Raw genomic sequence first — 6000 nt, forward strand, 5'->3', positions numbered from 1 at the left:
CTGGAGTATCCAGGCATAGGGCTTAGTAGCTTGCAGGGGCTCTGTTGTATCCTGTGTAACTGAGCTGTAGCTTACCTGCTACGCACGTTTCACCCCTAACAGCACGGGGCTTCTTCCGGCTCAATCAGATGGCGTCATAGTGTGTCGACCTGTTTGATACCAAGGGGTTTGCACTTAAAGGAAATACCTCTGGACGCTTTTCATTGTAGTTTACTACACAGGGGCATTAAGATTTGAGTGACTCCTCACTATGAATGGTGACTGTACATCAGTGATCTCCCTGGATTATTAGGGGTACCCTTGCATGCATTATCCTGGATGGACTGTCAATATCAGTTTATCGCTGTGTGGCTTTTTTAGGATTTAGTTTAATAAATTATCTTGTTGGCTGCATTTTATTGTTGTGTTCTTCTGATTTTCACACAGTGGAGCCAATTTATCAAGCTCCGTATGGAGTCTAAAGACCGCTGCTCCATAACTTGTCCGCCAGCTCTGAGGCAGCAAACAGAAATCAACCTGATCGAATATGATCGGGCTGATTGACACCCCCTGCTAGCGGCCGATCTCTGCTAGAGTATGCTGTCAGCATTTATCGATGAGCAGCGGACATGATATGCTACATCGTATCATGTCCGCTCGCAATATAATAACTATACCCCTGTTGTTTTTTTCAGGTTATGTGCCAGATAAGGGTATACTTGACCCCATTTGGAAGGGATTGTGTTGTCTTTTCCTTTTGGGATCTCTATCTTTTCTGAATTTAATATATATATATATATATACACACACAGAAGAAATATATATTTAAAAATAAAAAACATTTTCTCCTATGTGAAGAACATAGGAATGTAAAACATTCCTAATGCACCTTAGCTGATCAAGCACAGTGCAAACGATACTAATATTTTTTTGTAGTACGCCCCATGGAAGTCTATGGGGAGGAGAAGGTAGCGCAGTCAATATATCTAAAGTTAGCATGCCTATGGCTTTCACTCGCCCACAGCTTTTTATTTTCAATTTGTAATATACAGTACATGCTGATCTGGCTGCGCTTATATTTTAACTTGAACATAGTTAGCGCAAGACTGAAAAAAAAATAGCGAAATATGTAGTGAATGATTGTTAGCAGATTATTTTGCAGGCCTTAGAGATGCCTATGGCATTGGCAGGGATTCCAATGAAACAGTGTTCTATACCATTCCTTAATAAACTGCCCTTATATGCCATGTATTTGTATTCTTAAAAAATTGTAGTACTTTGTACATGGGCAGTATTTGCCAATTACATGAATCACCTAAAGATTTTATAACTAACAATATAATATCTCAATTAAATGTCAAAGAGAGAGGATAATAGACGGTAATACACCCATTAATTAATACACCCATTAGTATCTAGACAGGGAATCAAGCATTCTTTTTAATAAGTTGCACTTTATTATAGTAAAAAATGTAAACTATTGTTACTGTCATCATACTTAAAAGTTACATTGTGGCAATACACAAAGACAAAATTAAACTATACAAAAAAATAAAACAAGAAAAAACTTCCACATTGTTTCCCCTGCTATAATTACCGGCACTAAAAGAGGATAGTAAGACACAATTAGGAGCACCCATGGAGAAAGCAAGCAAGGACTGAATCACATGGTCCACACCAGAGCAAATTCTGCCCAGTCTCAGGAAAATCTCTATCGCTGATGTGGACCACAATATATATCTGCCTCTATAAACTCACCCCGCCCTGCACAAACTTACTTTTTAGTATTATTTTTCTATTTAATGTTCTCTTAATTAATTTGCTTGCACTATCTATATGTTCAAGAATATAATATATCCTGAAACACACTGTTTTTGGCATTGAGAAACTTTTTTTCCCCAGATTACAAGTGGAGCACTAATGATAGCGTGGAATGCCATATCAACATACTGCTTAAAAATTAGTGTGCAAATTGATATTACAAGTCAATAGTAAAATTGCATAACCAGAGAAGGTTTAGCACAGCTGACGTCCATTAAACACTTTTGAACATTTTCCAGTCAAACATCTTGCAAATATAAATTTTAAACAAATTTAATATATATATTTTTGTTTCTTAATACAAATACTGGAAATGCCTATGTTCTTCACTTAGAAGAAAATGTTCTTTGTATTTAAATATTATATATATATATATAGCGAGGGCTATCCCTCAGGAGGTAGTACCCTGCAGCAAGCACCGTACGGTTATACATGAGATCTGTTACCATGATTTATAACACTACATGACTGAACCCTGACTCGCAAAATCATCTGCTTATCATATTGCTATGCCATATTGTAACAGCGCTCATTTCATCCATTGCTTAGCACTACATTGCTTCATATCATTACCACTGCTGTCTTTGATATATCTCTTAGACTGACTTGTCTTTTAAGATCAACGGACCTATTATCAATTGTTCTCTATGGACACTGTGCACATTACCTTTATTATCTCCAATGGCCATTGGTAGTTAGGTTGTTCTTGCTATTGCTATTTTTTTAAATTTACTTGTTCTTATATATTGTTGATATATTAAAATTTATATGTAATTTTGTTGATTGGACTAGCTGTGTTAGTCCAGAGATTTAGATATCAAAATAACAAGAGTATTGCATTGAGCAATTATACTTTTTTATTGGACTAACTATACATTTATAAGTGGACAAGCTTTCGGAAGAGTTCCTTCCTTTATCAAGTCTAAAGCAATACAAGTATTGCTTTAGACTTGATAAAGGAAGGAACTCTTCCGAAAGCTTGTCCACTTATAAATGTATAGTTAGTCCAATAAAAAAAGTATCATTGCTCAATGCAATACTCTTGTTATTTTGATATGTAATTTTGCTAATACCTATGTCTGATGTCTATGTTTATAGATTAGGAGGGGCTCTTTATTTTCCTAGTGATACCGGTTTGACACCGACCTGTAGGGCTTATATCCTATATTTAGTGTAATTGATTTGTGCTGGCATAGAGCATTCTGTACCCCAATTTTTCCCCATTCCTGTTCCCTTGCCTCCCTTCCCTTCCTTTCCTCCTTTGATTTATTATACATATATATATATATATATATATATATATATATATATATATATATATATATACACACACACACGTATACAATACATATGTATATCTGTATATTTTCATTTAGATATATATTTTACAAATATATATATATATATATATATAAATGAATAAAAAATTCAAAGTAAAGGCTTTAGCACGGTTGTCCTAGAGCACCTTAAAGATAATCCTCGAATGAAAGCCAGAAGATGCTTTTTTAGTGCGCCCCATAAAAGTCTATTGGGAAAGTGAGTTAGCGCGGACGTGTTATCTGACCTCCAGAGTTTTTCACTCGAGCGATAACTTATCTTCAACTTGTAATACCAGCTCAAACATAAGAGCACTATTAATTTACCTTGAACTGTGTTAGTGTTAGTGCTCTAACATGTTTGCACTGTACTAGTAATATAGCCCTTTATTAGCAGACTATGACCTGTTAAAAAAAAACCTGCTATGTGCACAAGTAGTCACTAGGTGGCGGTAGAGTATTTCTATACAACTTGTACCTTATCCCTCAATCATTTTAAAAAGCTATTATTGCAAAATGAAAATACAATTACTTGGAGTCAAACATAGAATATAATGGCAAACAAGAATCACTTGGTTCTTTTCCTACCTGCTGTAAAAATGCAGCCTTATTGATTTGTTGTCTTTTTTCACATTCCTGACAGATTGATGTTTAGCACAAGATTTTTCATTTACAATGTATGGACACTGAGCTCTCCTGCAGCTCTGTTCCAAAAGTTAACCCTTTTGGTATCAAGCAAGTAAACCTCTCTGACAGTCAAGGGGTTAAACTATGCTAAATAGAGCTGCATTATGAATCAGAGGTTATGTGCATATTACTAGCACAAAAAAAGCTCATCAAATGCAGAGTTAAATTTGTTGATTTCTTTTTGGACATTCAAAGCCACTAGTCACCTGTTCCAATATAGAATTTAAATGGATATAGGGCTAATAATGTTTCTATTGTGCGTATCAAAACTTGCATGAAAAAGGCTAAGTAAAAGTTATTTATACATAAAGAAGTGTATACTTGCATATAATTGATACTATTGGTCTCAGGGCTATTGGCATTACTCCCACAAAATAAGGCCTCGCTTCCATTGAGTCGTTAAAAATGGAGCCGTAAGCTACCAAAGCGGTCGACAGCTAAAAGTAATTTACGGCTGCATTTTAGTACCAGGTTTCCATTGAAAAGATTAACGTGTTGCGCGCAGTCGCTCTTTTCGTGTAGCTGTAAGTTAACGTTGTGTTAACGCTTCCATCTGACGTCGGATTTCTTGAAAATCAATTAGTTGCTAAGGTAACCCGACCTTACGCTATAGAATTTACGTTTAACGTCCGTGCTTCTTACCTGTGATCGCCTCTCAAGAAAAATAAAAAAACACTTATCCATATATTTAATAATCAAATACTATTTTCTAATATAATTATATTTAACACTTCATAAATATAAGTAATATTTCTTGCTGCCCTAGGCATAGGTCTAGTTTGCATTCTGTAGATATGTTCTTGCATATATTATTATATATAAATATATACTGATATTTCTATTAGAATATAAGTTCAACTATTTCTATACATGAGACAACAATAAATATTACTTATAACAATTTATTTCTACATTAAAACACTTGCATTATTTGCAAGTTTTATAATTTCAATAGAAAATAGGTCTCAAAAAGCACAATTTTCCTCTTTTACACCTAGTTGAGCTGGGGGTAATATATCTCAATGTATCGACAGCCTCCGACAATGTATTAACGGTTAGCGCTTTCATTGGAAACCTGGTATAATTTATCGATTAACGGCTTCTATTACTTTCTATGGGACGCAAAGATCTTTTCAGCAGCCGAAGTCCGGCTGCCGATATCGAGGTATAACGCGCCATTGGAAACAGTCGATAAACGATATTGCTTCCGACAGCATATTTATCGGTTTGCGAGTGCACGCAAACTGAATTACGACTCAATGGAAGCGAGGCCTAAGTTGGTTTATTGAGGACACAAATATCTTTTCTTTCATGTAATTAGCAAGAGTCCATGAGCTAGTGACGTATGGGATATACATTCCTACCAGGAGGGGCAAAGTTTCCCAAACCTCAAAATGCCTATAAATACACCCCTCACCACACCCACAATTCAGTTTTACAAACTTTGCCTCCGATGGAGGTGGTGAAGTAAGTTTGTGCTAGATTCTACGTTGATATGCGCTCCGCAGCAAGTTGGAGCCCGGTTTTCCTCTCAGCGTGCAGTGAATGTCAGAGGGATGTGAGGAGAGTATTGCCTATTTGAATGCAGTGATCTCCTTGTACGGGGTCTATTTCATAGGTTCTCTGTTATCGGTCGTAGAGATTCATCTCTTACCTCCCTTTTCAGATCGACGATATACTCTTATATATACCATTACCTCTGCTGATTCTCGTTTCAGTACTGGTTTGGCTTTCTACAAACATGTAGATGAGTGTCCTGGGGTAAGTAAATCTTATTTTCTGTGACACTCTAAGCTATGGTTGGGCACTTTGTTTATAAAGTTCTAAATATATGTATTCAAACATTTATTTGCCTTGACTCAGAATGTTCAACTTTCCTTATTTTTCAGACAGTCAGTTTCATATTTGGGATAATGCATTTGATTTAATCATTTTTTCTTACCTTCAAAAAATTTGACTCTTTTTCCCTGTGGGCTGTTAGGCTCGCGGGGGCTGAAAATGCTTCATTTTATTGCGTCATTCTTGGCGCAGACTTTTTTGGCGCAAAAATTCTTTTCCGTTTCCGGCGTCATACGTGTCGCCGGAAGTTGCGTCATTTTTTTACGTTATTTTGCGCCAAAAATGTTGGCGTTTCGGATGTGGCGTCATTTTTGGCGCCAAAAGCATTTAGGCGCCAAATAATGTGGGCGTCTTATTT

The sequence above is a fragment of the Bombina bombina genome, chromosome 4, assembly GCF_027579735.1.
Source record: "Bombina bombina isolate aBomBom1 chromosome 4, aBomBom1.pri, whole genome shotgun sequence".
Taxonomy (NCBI): domain Eukaryota; kingdom Metazoa; phylum Chordata; class Amphibia; order Anura; family Bombinatoridae; genus Bombina; species Bombina bombina.